This window comes from Sarcophilus harrisii, chromosome 4 (genome assembly GCF_902635505.1).
Source record: "Sarcophilus harrisii chromosome 4, mSarHar1.11, whole genome shotgun sequence".
NCBI lineage: Eukaryota > Metazoa > Chordata > Mammalia > Dasyuromorphia > Dasyuridae > Sarcophilus > Sarcophilus harrisii.
This window is the reverse complement of record NC_045429.1, coordinates 180,036,188-180,053,189: the sequence shown is the minus strand read 5'-3', so window position 1 is coordinate 180,053,189 and position 17,002 is coordinate 180,036,188. Positions and strand designations below refer to the sequence as shown.

Here is a 17,002-nt window from a genome sequence, read left to right as displayed (position 1 = left end):
TCCCACCTAAGTCTCAGTTTTGTTCTGTTCTTCTATTGTGCTCTTTGAAGTCCCTGTGATCATATATGGGAGTCCTATCTGTGGACACACAGAAGAATTAATTCAGATGATATTGGCAGAAGCTGCCTAGGAAAATTAAGAAAGTGTCAAGTCCAATATTCCTTGTTGTTTTAACTGTTTTGCATAAGTTGTACTACCAGCATAATTAGACTAAAAGTAAAGTGGGCTGAGACTTATATCAGCTAGAGATAGAGGTCTTAGATTTCAGGAAACATACAGTGAAAGTCTAGAAGTGATTGGGTGAAGGGCTGCCAACAAAGCCCATTTCCCTGGCAATAAACCAGTATCTAAGTGGGCCCCCAGTGAGGAACAAACTGACCCTTGTAGAATTATACTGCCAGAATTTTGTTGGATAGACAGAACTATCTTGTACTGATGCCCACAGTACCTTATACAATCTGGATGTTAAGTTATAGATATAAACTCCTGAGGTTATCTTGTACACACAGGGTAGCCACAACCACCAGTAGACTTACCAAGACACACAATTAGCAGTTACCATATCTTATTCTGGGTCCTTCCCTATTAAAAAGTCCCATTTTATGAGGGAAAAGTTATGAGTTTTGCTAGGGAACTTAGCCCCCTTGTTAAAACATTATAATAATGATTTGCCCCTTGGCTTGAAGATAGTTTGATTCTGCAAATTCTTTCCAGATGATCTTCACTTTCATGACATTGTACTTCATCAGAAGCAGCTATCAAAACTGATGGACATGAAAATAAAGGGATCTTTCCTGATGGGAATGAGAACTGAGGGATCCTAGCTAAGAACCCAACCTATAGTCCCTGATCCAGGGGCTCTTGAGACAGAAGGAGAACAGGTTTGGCCTAGAGATTGGGGAACTTCCACCAAGGAGAATTAAATTCCAAGCTTATTCTATAAGTGCTCAAATGAGTAAGAAGCTGACTACCTATCCTGAGGGAGCAAGAATTTGGAAGGAGGTTGCTGGGGTGGTAACAGGAAAAATTCAAACAGAAACTTGGAGAGACCCTGATTTAATAGTTCCCGAAGGCTTGATTTACTAGAGACAATACTGAGGACATAGTCTACTCTGAGAATTTACTTTAACAGTTAACTATATTTATTAGCACCTCTGGAGAGGGAATGCTCTTTGTCTCTTTTTATATGACTGAAATGGGAGGTTGGTTGTACATTGCTTCCAAGAGAAAGTATTATATTAATTACAAATTATTAAATTAGGATTGAGGCTTTTTTCCTTTTTATTCCCTAATATATCTCTCTGTCTCTGTCTCTCTCTCTCTCTTTCTCTCTCTCTCTCTCTTTCTCTCTCTCTCTCTCTCTCTCTCTCTCTCTCTCTCTCTCTCTCTCTCTCTCTCTCCTTGCCTAGGGTCACACCACTAGGAAGTGTTAAGTGTCTTAGGCCAAATTTGAACTCAGGTTCTCCTGACTTCAGGGCTGATGCTCTATCCACTGTGCACCTAGCTGCCCTGGCAGCTAAGTTTGAAGAAAAAGCCAAGTTCTCTGCAGGAGAGAGACTGAAGGCTTTTAGTCCACTTCTTCATTAAAAAAAAAAAAAAGTATACCTGCTTATTAATTGTTCACCAGTCAGGTGATTTTCACATGTTAGGGGCTTCTCGTTTTCCAAAAGCATTTAAGCATTTAGGGCTCTCCATTGCAGCCAATAGCCAATGAGGATCTGGAAGGGAAGGGGTGATATTCCTAAAGGAAATGGGTTTGATAGATTGGATTTATGGAGGCCCTCTTCCCAAGGTCTTCCACAATCTATGCTCAGTCTGTCTCAGGGACAATTAGATTTCACTTTTTGAATAAAGATCCACCCAAATAACTTCAGACTTCATTATTATTTTTTAAATGATATGTTTTTGCTTTCCAATCTTTAAAAGTTCTTATTTTAAGACAGATACTTGATCTAGTGGCTGGTATCCCTCAGCTCTTTCTATATTTGTGCCTGTTTTATCTCCTGAAGGGTTTTCAGAACCATCACTTTCCTCACATAATTACATTTGCTTTTCCAACTCAAACTCGAGCATCTTGGACATCTCAACTTTTTGAACAAATATATCATGGAGAAGGGAAATATATTGTCAAGTCTTTTTAAATGATGTCTGCAATAAATTTATTGACAACTTCTTTTGAGACTTTTGTCTCCACCTCCAGGCTCATGATTCCATCATTTTTTGGAGAATTTGATAGATCTGTTGATGCTGGGCATTAGTGGCCTTACCGATGTGGTTATTGTAGTTCCTGGTAAAATCAACACAAAAGAGACAGAACAAAGAGCCATCACTAGTTTTGACATCAACACAGGCCTCAATCATGGTCTGATACTTTTTGACTATAGAATACATTTTGTCCTAAGTAAAATTCATACCATGGGAATGAATCAATTTTTAGCTTACACATCTTTAGTAATTCACTTGGATAGAGAAAAAGCAACCTCATCATTTTGAAGATCAGGACATTTAAAAAACATAACTCTTTAGGGTAACAGATGTAATTTTTCATTCCTTGAGTTCTTATAACCAGTATATTAAATATAGTTGCTGCCTTGACATCATACCAATCTTTCTTCAAAAATAGATTAATCATTTTCTCTGTGATTCCTTTATTTTTAATCATATTTGCTAATGATCATTGATTTCCCCCCGCCAAAATATTAAAAGCATAGCTTTTGTGAGATTTAAGAAAGATCTGCATCAGTCTTTAGGTGTGGGTCTCTGCCACTATGCAGGAATGAGCTGGGATAATTGTGGCTTGGGAAAATATTACTTTTAGTTTAAATAGATACTCCGGGGAGAGAATGAGAGTCACAGAACTGACTTTTAGCCTGTCATTCCCCAGGGCTATCTGAACTTTCCCTCATACTATCACATTATGGTGAATAGAGACTTGAAAGAGATTTATTTTTCTGAGAACATTTATGTATATCATACTTTGATGATATAATATTGACCAGCCAGATGAGATCACAATGGCAGAGACTTTTAGATGATGCCCATATGAGAAACAAAGCAGGGGAAATCAACCATAAAAAAATCCAGAGCCCAAATATTTCAAGCAAGTTTTGGGGAATTCCAAGCAAATGAAGTAGCAACTAGAGAATTTGAGGCGAAGTCCAGAATAAACTACTTCGTTATAACCTATGAAGGAAGCCTTGGAATTTACTGGATTCCTCAGGTATCCTGATGGGTATACTGATGGCCCCCATTTACAAAGCCATCTATAAGTTTGCCTCTTTCAAGTGGGAAGCAAAACAGGCTACAGTCCTAGAAGATACGAATTAGACTTTCTACTAGTTTTCCTGAATCGTTATGATTCTATAAAACCCATGTTTTTGGAACTTGCTGTCTATAAAAACTAGGCTAAGTGGATCCTTTTGAAGGTTTCAAGAGGTAACACTACTATTAGGTGTTTGGCGCTCTAAATTCTCCAGAGCACCCACTTGCTATATTGGTTTTGAAAAACAGTTGATTATCTTTTACTGTGACCTCATTGCTTTTGAAGAGATGACATAGGTTCCTATAATCACTCTTTGTTCAGAGTTGCCTATTATAGGTTGGGTAATTCAACAGTCCATCTAATAAGATGGGTATTTCTTTTGTTAAAAGGATATGGTATATTAGAAATCATGCTTGCCTTTATAAACACGTGATGATGACAGTGTCCCAAACTGAGGGTTCAAATGTACATCCTGGAATGCTGTTTGATTTTCTAATAGACTACTACCTATCATAACCTGACTCCTAAGGAATGCCATTTTACTTAGTTAATGCATGAGTTCAACTGTTTCCGGAGAGACTTTTGTAATTGTACATCAGCAGTTAATTAAGTCAATAAGTTAGTTATTAGCTGCCTAATATGTGCCACAGAGATGTTTAGATGGCACAATGGATAGAGCACCTGGGTTGGAGTTAGGAAGATCTGAGTTCAAATCAGCCCTTAAACATTTACTGGCTGTGTGACCTTGGGTGAGTCATTTAACCCAGTTTGCCTCAGTTTCCTCAGTGTAAAATGAGCTGGAGAAGGAATGGCAAAGCACTCTAGTATCTTTGCCAATGGACCCCAAATGGAGTCATGAAGAGTTCAACATGATTGAACTTTTAAAGCATATGTGCTAGACACCATGTTAAATGCTGGAAATACAAAGAAAGGCAAAAGTTCTCTCCTTTGGGTGTCTAAATATTGGGAGACATTATGTTTCTAGGAGGTCAGGGCCAGTAAGTAGTCTGTGTCCTAAACTTGGTATAAAAAATATACTTCTGGATGATCTCGCCTTCTGGCAAATAACAGGTGTTCACTGATAGATTTATGATTTTGATATCAATAACTGTTTAGATTTTTGGAAAACCCCCTATTTCCCAGGGTCCTGAGAGCCAGAAGCAACCAATTTGCTGCAGCAGAAATCCATCCATTACGTTTTCAGACATGCTCAAAATCCCCGTTTCTTGTGACTACCAAGTGAACTGAACCAGGTACTTGCACTCTTGTTCCTATCATGTTAACTCTGGTTACAGATACTCTGCTGAATGATCACAAGATTCCATGATTAAAACTATTCTCACAGGATTCAAGAATACCTGTATTGTCCAAAAAATGCCTGCAGGCAGATTATGGAAACTGATTATTCAAGACCTAAGAATGATGTGTTGTGGTCCAGCCTCCTTGTAATTTTCAAGTAAATCCTACCACTAGGCTAAGTGGATCCTTTTGTAGGTATGTAGAAGTGGTAGGAAGGCACTACTGTTAGGTGTCTATAGTCCTAAATTCTGCAGAACAGCCACTTGCTATGTTGCTTTTAAAAAACAGTTGCTTGCCTTTTTCTGAGACCTCATTGTTCTTGAAGATTTGACATAGAGTCAGTCATAAAATCATCCTTTGTTCAGAGTTGCCTGTAAGAAACAACACAAGCCCTTCTTCTCAGGAAGGTGAACTTCCACTTGCAAGCATTTTCTCACTTTGAAATTAAGCTTCTATTTGATTCCTGACTCTCCTTTCTCTAATCTGCTTTGTTTGAATTCAGCTGCCCCCAGGTTAGAGGAAGGCTCCAGTTTGGTTGACAGGGATCAAGACCAATGGAGCAATTTCATTAATGCTGTTACAAGAATAGCAGAAATTGTGGAGTGCATTCGGTGTCAATTTAGACATTTGGGTGGTGAACTCATTTTGTTCTGGGCACAGGATAATATGATTCCCCTAATGTAGAATAAAGCAGTTCTTGCTAACCTGAGATCTTAGTGACAGAGTATCCAACTAACCAAAGTGGCTCTCAGCCTGTTTAAAAATCGTACTCTCCCATCAGAGGACAGGAGGTTTGCCCCTGCTAATTAATAGTTGCATCATTATGAATATAATTGCCTAAGTCAGATATCCCACCTCCCAGAAGTCATAGCTGTGACTAATCAATGTTATCCTGAGATCTTGACTGAGTTTCTTGGATCAATTTCTAGGAAGAACATCTTGATAAAGAATGTAATGCTCTGAGACATAGTTCTAGCTAACATTCTCTGCTTGTCCTTCCTTATTCTTTCCCCAGAATAGAGTTATCTGTGTTTCAAGGTTCTTGCTCCATCAGAAGATTCTATACACCCTGGAAAAGTCATTCACCACATAGATGAGACTGTGAAACTTGAGACTTGATCTTTTTAAATGAAGAAGGAAAGATTTAGGATTTCTGGATTTTATTCTCTATATTTTTGTTTTGCTTTGTTTTTCTCCTTTCTAGTTAGTATTGCCCATGCCAGAAGGATTGCCTATTTAAAGACTTGAAATTTGTCCTTTCCAAAGAAGGAAGGAAAGATTTAGAATTATAATAAAATCCTATTTTGTTTGTTTCTGTTCCCCCTTTCTTCTTGCCAATAACCGTGTCAGGAGGACTCTCCAGTACAAACTCCATAAACTTTTAAATGGTAGAAGACTCTTCTAGAATAGGGGTTTGTCAGTATGTCTCCTCCAACCAGACATCTGCTTTTGTATGGTGTTGTGAAGACCGTGTATTTTTAAATCAGCAGGAGTCAGGAATTCAGGTTAGGGGAAAATCATCAGTCTTTATTCTCAGTGAAGAAGGATCGGAGGTGGAAGAGAATAGATAGCAATGTGTGTAGCTGAGTCAAGAAGCTAGCTAGACCAGCAGCCACATGACCAGCAGCTAGGAGAATGGAACCCAGGCCCAATCTCTCCCAGCTTCTCTTCCTGTCTCTCTCTGCCTCCACCCACCAAAATCGTCATTTCCTATACAACACATCAGGACTTGCACGGAGAGTGGGCAGGGACCATTCTTTATCCAATCATGTATATTAATAGAGTATAGCCCAATTACTATTTAGCCTCACTTACTTGGGACCTCAGTGCATCAACTCAAACTTCAGCCCATTACATGGTGTCATGAGCTAAGTATGTTTTTTTACATTTTAAAAATAAAATAAAACTTTATTTAAAAATATAAAAATCATGTAATAGATAGTGGCCCTGACAAACAGTGTGATATATATTCTGGGAGTCCTGGTTTATGGACAAAGGGCCTATTGTAACAGTTGAAATGTCATTGTTAGGACAATGGGATATAAGTAGCAAAAGAGGGTTATCGAAAAATCTCTCAGCTGCTCAGAATTAAGAAGGTGGAATTATAAATATGCTAAATCATCAGGTTGGCTGGAAAATTTTAGTAGCCAGTTCTAATTAGAAGTGGGTGCAGTTTAAAGCTTAAACATACCAGAATTGTGTAACATGAGATATAACAGTCCTAGGAGAATCGGGCCATGGACTCCCCTGGCTCTTCACTGAATAATAGCTAAAGTAATTTCTTTAGGCTGTTATTTTCTAAACTTAAACTTAAAACTTAAGAGTTTCATAAAAAGAAATTAAATTAAATTCACTAAACTTTTATTGATCATCCATTATATGCAAAGCACAATCTTGTACTCAAGGAACTTACATTCTACTGGGGGGATTCAATATGTACAAAGCTAATAAAAATAATTTATAAAATTGTACAATGTTTGCTCTGGTCTCACAGTCTAAGGGCCAGATCTATTCCAATTTACCCCTTTCCAAGTTTCATTGGTATTCTGAGGGAACTGGGAAGTCTCTCATCTCTATCATTGACTGGAGCCTTCATGGGTTGTTTTTACCTAATTTTGGGGGTCCCTGCCCTCTAGTTACATTTAATCACTTAACAGATTAGCTTTTACAAAGGAATATTTACTTCATGGATAAAGCAACAATGAACATACAAACTATTCTCAATAGTATGGTGAAATACTTGGAGTGAAATTTCCCTTGTACCATTTTAGTATCTAAGGAGGAGAGGAGGATCAGTTTCACAGTTTAGCTTAAGAATTCCAATAAGTTAAACATCCAAAGATCCTTCCCTTCCCCTTAGCTGCTGGATACCTTTTTTTTTTTTTTTTTTTTGCCCTAAATGCTTCTCCTACTATGCTGGCTGCAATATCTGGCCTGGAATCTTGGCCTCCATTACCCCTATAGCTTGAGCTCTCTAGTCTGGTGTCATTCCAGAACCTAAAATTGAAAACATACAAAACTCCAAGCCCATTACTTAGGGTCAGAGGACCTATGGGGTGGGTAAAGTGATCCTTAGTTGTTTCCTTGCTTACTGCATGAAGTCAGTGAGTCTTTCCTTGGAAATTACAGGGAAGAATGATAGAGATTAGTCTAACCAGGTAGGTCAAAGGAATAAGGATACCCTGAGCTATGTGTTAGGTCAACATGGGATGTTCATATTTGCCCTAGCCTTCCTGTCTCTAAAAAGCAAGTCCTTGTTCTCTTCTGTGTGAATGACTCTAGTTTAGGTGATCATGCACCAAACTGCTCACTATAAAAGTAATTGTTAAGAGGTTTAGACTGAAAGTCGGGGTTAGAAATGAGAGGAAAAAATTAAGAAGGAAGTAGCACCAGAAGGTATTGCACAAAGCAAGGGATTCTAAAAATCACAAGTGAGAGTTTCCCCTCAGGCACTTCAGACTTTGGATATTACTTGTGCAAAGGCATAGGGGCAGAAGACAGAATGTCATGTACAGGATTAATTATCAGGTCAGTTTGAAACTAGAGTTTATTGTACAAAACAGGAAATAAAATTGTAAAATCATTTGAGAGAAGGGTGTTCTCTCAGGGTGTTACATGCCTAATTGAAGAGATTGTTAATGTATCTGAAAATAGGGATTCATCAACATTTTTTGGTCTCATGGACCCTTTTGGCACTCTGATGAACCCTTTCTTAGATTAGTGTCTTTAAATGAATAAAATAATACTCAAAGGATTACAAGGAAACCAATTATGTTGAAAAACAGTCATTAAAATATTTTTTTAAAAAAAAGAAGTTCATAGATCCCTAGGGTAAGAATTCCTTTGAGACAATGGGAATCATTAAAAATTTTTTGAGTAAGGAAATAAAAAAATAAAACAAACCTACCTTAGCCATACTAATAATATAAACTAATTTATCACCTCAGAAATCAGGACTTGGTCTTATTACTCTAGTATGCCATATAGCTTCCTTCTTCCATTAAACATGAAGGATCTTCAGGAAGAAAACAGTCTTAAATTTAATGGGAATATTAGATGTGAGACAGATGCTTTATTTTAAAAAATCCAGCAAGGGGATTAAATAACTAGGCCATGTTATTATTAAAAATATGCAAAACTTAAGAAAACAAGGGATTTCAATAGAGTGAATTTTTGTGAAGGAAGCAATCAGCATGCTATGTCACTGAGAATGGCAATGAAGGCAATGGATTCAGTAGACCTTTTAGTCTATATTTAAAAAAAATAAAAATATAAGAAATAAAAGTGGGAATAGTTTACCTCCAAAGACCATAATTAGGAATGAAAAAGAGTCAACCATACCACACAAGAAAGTCAGCTTTACTAATTTGTAAACAAAGTAGGAAGCAGGATGGATAATGGAAAAAATGCTGGTCTTGGGTAGAAAGACTTGAAACCAGACACCAGTTTTGTTACCAACTTTAGGTTAGTGACTTCACTTTTCCCTATTGTAATCTAGCCAATCTGTAGTCTACCTAACTAGGGTTTTTGCTGTTCCTAACATATAACCTCTCTCTAGTGATTTGCTAAAACCAGCTCTCACAAAATGAGAGATAATGATTAAAATTTCAGCATAAGCATTTACATTACAATAGGCAAATGCTCTAAATGTTGATTGTCTATACTTAAAAAAAGCATTGGAGAAAACACAAAAAAAGTAAAAACTTTTTTTTAACTGTAATTGAGGAAAAACAAAATAATTAAATAAAATAATTAAAAATAATGCAGATTAAACTTAAAAGTGTGTCATAGAACAACTTTTATTCCTTTGGAAAGCTGATGGTTAAGCATTTACTAATATATTCCTGTCCATGTACCATTTTTATAATTTTTATTTTCTTTCATAGCTCAGTTCAAACACTTCCTTTTAGATGAGGCCTTTTGTTATTCATCCAGTGCCTCCTCCCCTCAACCCATCCCTATATTTATTTTGTGTGTATGTGGTATGTGTGTTATTTCTTCCTATAGAATATAAGTTCTTTAAGGGCAGGAACTATATATAATTTTTGTCTTTGAATCTCTAGATCTCTAGCATATTTTTTGGAATATAGCAAACACTTAATAAATGCTTGTTGATTGAGAGTAACCTGTTCCACAGAGCTGTTGTAATAAGAGCCTTTGTAATCATTATGTCCTATATATACACAAATTATTATTAATCAATATGATATTTTGTTGTGCTTTCCCATTCATCAAAAGTTTCATATTTTAGACCTTAGTTTGTATTGGCTGAAATTGGTCCATTTATATTTTAAAGGAAATTAATATCCTGAGCAGGAATTCTTACTATAGGAATCCTATTCCTTTTTATGTTGAGTATACCTCTGGGGTGATAACTTAGTTATACTCTGAAGTGGATATAGTGCATTTATATTCTAAAGGACTGGATTTTATTTCTTTTGTCTGTACATCTTTGCCTACACATACCAACACATGCCTCTATACAAGTCACATGTGCAAGTGAATTTGTGCTTGAGCTCTGCAATTATCCAAGTAACTGAGAAAGGCTGTATGAGAACTAGCTTTATTAGCTAAGATAAGAGAGTGGCTGGACATACCAACAGTCTTTGAGAGTAAACCCAGTTGGAAATTTATACCAAGTTTTGAAGCAGAACCTGAGTCAAATGATGATCTATAGACTTTCAGGAGATAATCTTTATTTTCAGCAACTCTTTTAATTGTTGGTTATGGGCCTCTAGACACATCCTATTATATATCTTCTTTTCTTATTGAACTGCTCATCACCCAGGATGCATTCTGATTTGTGTATCAAAGGTCACAGCTCAAACCCCTAGAATTCTTCCTGGATTTTCTCCCCTTGGAAATTGGACATCCTGACTCATTTCTTTCTAGCATTTCCCACTTTTCCTCCCCATTTCCTTGTCTTCCTTTGAAAAGTATATATACATACAATTCCCATCCATTACTTGGAGGTCTGTCCGCATACTTGATAGTCTTCGTGTACATTTTTACTTATTGGCTTAATATAAACCTATCTTTAATAACATAGGTCTCATCTTCCTCTGGTTTTCTTTTCTTTGGGAAAAGGAAGATTTGGAATTTGAGAAATGGCCTTTGTGTTCTCCTTTGTGTTTTCTCTTTGGTGGAGAAAAAAATTTAAATTCCCTGTCTCAGTTTACATACAACCTCTTTGGACCTCAGTTTTACCATCACTAAAGTAAGGTGTTTTTGAGGCTCCTCTCAGGCCTAAATTTTGTTTTCACACTTTGTGGCTGGATTTTGTGTCTTTCTAATAGTTTTCATTTTTGCCAAAGGTTCCTCAAACTGGGAATTCATGGTTTGTTTTGCTATAGGCTAATAAAAAAAGAGGCTCCTTCTTTTCCAGAGTATCTCTACCATGATGAAAGGATATAAAAATTAGATCCTAAATGTTAACAAGTACTAAAAATTACTTTTGCTGAATGAAATTTCATTGAATAGAGTCTATAGATTAAGATCTAGAGTTGTTATATGATAGGAACTAAATATGAGATTTCCTGGGTATAGAAAATTGAAGAATGAAGTAACTCCCTCTGCCAATGTGGGTCAGTGACTTCTTTGCAATTTATAGTCTTAAAAAGTTGTCTAGGCCACTGAGAGGTTAGGTGACTTGTCAAGGATCACACAGTCAGAAAACATCAAAGGCAGGTCCAATTCTTCTTGGATTGAAGATCAGCTGATTTCAAAATAGAAAATAAAAAGGAAGAAAAACTGGGGAAAGTGAGGGAAATTTTGCTTGGGTTATTCCTAGAAAACTCCTTGAATCTCTGATTTGGGTCTCAGTCTCAAAAGTTAAGTTGACAAGAACCTACTATGTGCCAGGCACAATGCCAATCATTACATCAGTATTAAATAACAGGTCTCCAGGGTGATTCTTAACGACTTTCAGAAAGTCCCTAAATCCTGTTGTGCTTCAGTGTGATTAGCTAAGCAGTGCCTGTTTAATCTTCAGGCTAACTATTTTTCACAGAGGTGAAGATGGATTGATTAAAGTTTTTCAAGCAGCTGGAGTTCCTTGGAGGATGCTGTCATGTAAATATTAGGTATTGTTGGTGTGCTGTTTATAAACACTGCATTTAAAAATAAGCTTGTTGTTCCAAGTTGCTTTGATTGACTGACTACTGCAGTAAAGGATCTTGGGCATGGTAGCTGAAGTGAAGGAATGAACTTTTTATTATATTGTAGAATTACCTTTTATAACAGATACTTGATTATGTGCTAATAGCAATGTTCTAAAAACCTAAGGAATAGTAAGTGGTACTTCTATAAGATCTTAAATTTTGAAAAAATATAAAATAGAATGCTTTGTTATCTTTTTATTTTTATATAATACCTTGAACATTTGAGAGAAAATGTTTAAAGATTTAAAAAATGGAATGGCTCAGATAACAAAATCCATAAATTTTTTTTTTAAACAAAGTTATAATAACTATTATGCTATATGGTTGACAATAGGGCTATTTTTAAAAAATTAAAATGGATTCATTTCTGTTATGGTTCCTTTATTATTCTCATAAAATCAATTTCTCTTCTTATCTAAGAACATCACTATAAAAATGTAGCCAAGTAGGAGCTCAAGACTCCTTATTTCTTATCACTTCACCAAGGAAATGTCTAAATTATCATATCTGTCTATCTATACTCTTATCTTACTGTATGCAAGATCCATTGATTTGTTTCCATTATATTCTAATAGGTACATGACAGGAATGAGAAAAAAGGGGTGCTTGACATTACTAAAGTAAACTTTGATCTTGAGGGAACTAACTATGGTAGACTAGTGAGAACATTAAATATATGTCTACCATGTTTTTCTTTAGTATCTTTTGGAATTGAAGAGGGTAAAAGAACAAGGTGTTATCAACAGGATCTTTCTCTTTAGTACATAAAAAGAGTAGATGCCACAAGAAGAAAGTTTAAGGGCTCATTAGCAGACAAAGAAATGAAACCTCTCTTATCTACTGAGCAGCTGGGAAAAAAGTAATTTGAAAGCATCTAATGCCAATATTTTTAGTGGATGGGGAGCTCTTTTAGAGTATCTGGAAGTTCTTTAAAAATAAAAAGGTTTTTTTTTTTTATTATCAAGAATACATTATCAGAATGCTGATAATGGAAAAAACAGCAGATCTTATGCTATGTTTTTTTAAAAAGATGAGAGAATATTTTAAACTATCAATCCATGTACCATCTTTCACTTAATGAAGGCATGAGAGGGCAAACCTTTCATAAATGATATTCCACAGTAGAGCATATCTGCACATAGAATGCATTCACTTTGAGGACAAGGCTTATTTCATTTTTGTACTTGTATAGGTCCTTGTACTCCAAGGACTTATATTGGAACATTGTAGGCATGTTATAAGATTGATGAATTGACTTGAATTAAACAACAAGCCCTTTTCAATCTCACTGGACTTATTCTTTTTTTCAGAATTTTGTTTTGGAGTGCTTCCCATTTCCTTATAGAAGTTTGGTTGATGGAATCCAATCTATCCTTCCCTTGAATCCTTTGAAATATACTTTCCTCAAATCTACCATGAATGTCAGACTGTTTCCTGACTTTTTCTCCTCCTTAATCATGAACACTAAGATAGGGTTGTTACTTTCTGCCAAGTTTCCTATCATTTCTATCCCACCAACCAGTTTCCACTTGTTAGCTAAAATTAGATCTGGAACAGAATTTCCTTATGTTGATTCTTCTATATTTTGATGGCTGAAAATATCAATAAGGCAAGACACAGCAAATTTAAAGAATCATATAATTCAATTATTTCTCTTAGTATGCTGGAACTTAGTTAGAGAAATAATTACATATAATTCAACAAATATTAAAACACTGAGGTTACAAATACCCATAATAACCAAATCCTGTTTTACATGGAAAACTGGGCAGGCACTTCAGGAATGGAGAGAAGCAAATGATCTTCTAGTTTTCAAAAAAAAAAAAAAAAAAAAGAAAGAAAGAAAGAAAGAAAGAAAGAAAGAAAGAAAGAAAATGGTCTGTAAACAATATGCTAGTGAGCTTGACTCCATTTTGCATCTGCTGCCCTTCTTGGTTTCAACTCCATGTCCACATGACTTCATGTGTCAATATACATGTCAATCCATGTCAATATAAGGATAAACTCATCACTTCTAAAGTCATCAACCACCCAACCACCATCATAATGCTTACTCAAGCCTTGGCAGACTTCCCTAAGCTTCCTTTCCCCACTGTTTGGGAGTGGGACTGGTGGGCAGAATATTAAATTCTTCTCAATGTCTTCCTTTCTAGATGACAGAAAGTGGATTTACTACAGATTACTGTAGTATCAGATTACTACAATTTGTATCTGCTGCCTTTCTTGGTTTCAGGAACAAGGCAACAATGTTTCTGTTGAGTACTCCCTGATACTTCATTTCCCTTTCCCCTTTCTTACATCTTTTTGGGCCCCATTACTCCCCCCACCCTGCCCCATTACTTGCATTCCTAGAAATCAGTGCAGTACCTGGAAATCACAGGTAGTTAATAAATGTTTACTGGATTATATTGACTTGAACTTCTGAGAAAATTCTAGAATGGAGTCAGTGAACATCTAGAAAATGCAACATTGATTACAAAGAAGTCTTTCCCAGTCTCCCTTAATCTTAGTGTTTTCTCTGTAAGATTACCTTCTATATCTTCTTTATCCTGCTTATATCTTCTTCATCTATAGTTATTTGCATGTTGTTTTCCTTATTAAATTGTGCAGGGACTTTTTTGAGGGAGAGGAGAGAATATATCTATCTATCTATGCATATCTATATGTATTTATCTGTGTGTGTGTGTGTATGTGTGTGTGTGTGTGTGTGTGTGTAAGGTATTCAAACAGATAATTACACTGGCTAGCGAATTGATGCTTTAAAAAATCTTGTTATTTAGACCTAAATCATGTGAGACTTAAAGGAAAAGGCAAGATTTGAATTGGCTCTTTAAAAAAAAAATTATTAAAGCTTCCTGGCAAAACTTTCTGTTCCAAATTTTCCTCTCTTTTCCCCTACCCCCTTCCCTACATGTCAGGTAGTCCAATACATGTTAAATATGTTAAAATATATGTTAAATCCAATATATGTATACATATTTATATAGTTATCTTGCTGCACAAGAAAAATCGGATCAAAAAGAAAAAAAAACCTGAGAAAGATAACAAAATGCAGGCAAACTTCAATAAAAAGAGTGAAAATGATATGTTGTGGTCTACACTCAATTCCCACAGTCCTCTCTTTGGGTGTAGATAGCTCTCTTCATCACTGAACAATTGGAACTGGTTTGAATCATCTCATTGTTGAAGAGAGCCACATCCATCAGAATTGATCATCATATAGTCTTATTGTTGCTGTGTACAATGATCTCCTGGTTCTGCTCATTTCACTTAGCATCAGTTCATGTAAGTCTCTCCAGTATTCTCTGAAATCATCCTGTTGGTCATTTCTTACAGAAGAATAATATTGCATAACATTCATATACCATAATTTATTCAACCATTTTCCAATTGATGGGTAACCATTTGAATTGGCTCTTATGGAAATCATGGAGCAGATCCATTGAGGAAAAAGAGCAAGACTAATATATAGAGGATACAAGGAAGCAAGTTTTTCTTCTGTATAAGAGTTTTCTAACAATGGTAGCTCTCCAACCAGGGAATAGATAGCATTGGAAAGTAATGAGTTTTCTATCACTAGATATATTGACTTATCACTAGATTTGTTCACTATATCACTAGTTACAGAGGATGATGACCTTTTGTCAGGGAAACTGATGAAGGGATTGCATATTAAGAAAATTGGACCAAATGTTCTTTAAAGTTTCTTCTAATTCTGTGATTCAATGGTTTTAATCATTTTGTTGCTTACCTCTTAACTCATTCCAAATTCTCTTTAGTTGTAATATCCCCAAATGAACTTTCAAAAAGGATTATTTTGAGAAGCAGTATCTTATAAGAGATAAACATTAATTCTCAGAGTGAGAGAAACCTGGGTTCTAAGTTCCATTCCTAGCATATGAAAGTAGTTCTCTAAAAAAAATTATGTTTCAGAAGAGTTGCTGATCTGCATTGGAAGATAGAATTTCATCACCAGTAGTTCCCTACACTAGTGAAATTATAGGTTGGAGAAAAAATTTCTAGGGAAGTCTTGATTAATGTGGAAGTTAGAAAAAGAGAAACTTGCAATTCGTATTTATACCAGCTGATAATTAATGATATTATTTTTATAAACACAATTCAATACAAGAAAAAAATGGGTGAAAAAAATCATCAAGCATTTTTTCTGTGTCAGATATTATACCAAATGCGGGGATTATAAATGCAAGAGACAGCCCTTGTTCTGTAGTAGCTTTTATTTTAATAGGAAGAGACAATACATATGGAGAAGTGTTAGCTAGGGATGATTGCTTTGATCTGGGAAGTCATTGAGATAGTGAAAGGAATAACAGGGAATTTAAAACATCTTTTCCAGAAGCCATAGCAGTGTTGGTTTGATTACTGTACAGTATGACATGACTAGACAGAACTAGAAGACATCTAGGGAGAAGTACTGTCCGAATCTGGTGCAGTTAGATAATAGGCTAATACTCATCAATCAGGACAGTATAGCTTCATGATGGTAAGGGGTTCAACTTCTCCAGAGTATGGCCGGCCTCTCTGAAATTATCCTGTTGGTCGTTTCTTACAGAACAATAATATTCCATAACATTCATATACCATAATTTATTCAGCCATTCTCCAATTGATGGTTGTCCATTCAGTTTGCAGTTTCTTGCTACTACAAAAAGAGTTTCCACAAACATTTTTGCACATGTGGGTCTCTTTCCCTCCTTTAAGATCTCTTTGGGATATAACACTGATGAATCAAAGAGTATGCACAGTTTGATAACTTTTTGAGCATAATTCCAAATTGCTCTCCAGAATGGTTAGATCAGATCACAGTTCCACCAACAATAGATACATTCATTCTTTTGGCTCTTTCAGACTTCATATTCTCTTTTCCTCCTTTCCTTTTTTTTTGCATTTAAAATTTTTTATATAGATATTGAATTTTATTTTTAATTTGTGGAATAAAAAGGCACTTCCATAACATAGTACAAGAAAAAATGATTGAACATGACATTGCAAATCTACTATATACAGTTTGCTATTCTTTTCAAACATACAACAAAATTATCATGTAAATTTCTTCTTTCTTCCCTCCACCACCATCTGCCTTAGAGGTGGTTACTATTAGACACAACTAGGTATATATTTAAATATGTATATATATATATATATATATATGTATATGTATGTAAGTATACTTATTCTACATGTCTATTCAGTTCATTCTCTGGATACAGATAGTATCTTTCTTCATATGTCCTCTATAATTGACTTAGGTATTTATAATAGT

General features: G+C 35.5%; 1 pseudogene; it reads right to left on the bottom strand.

Moving 5' to 3' along the window:
• Positions 1-1,929: 1,929 nt before the first annotated feature.
• LOC100914057 lies at positions 1,930-2,662 on the bottom strand (annotated as a pseudogene).
• Positions 2,663-17,002: the final 14,340 nt, after the last annotated feature.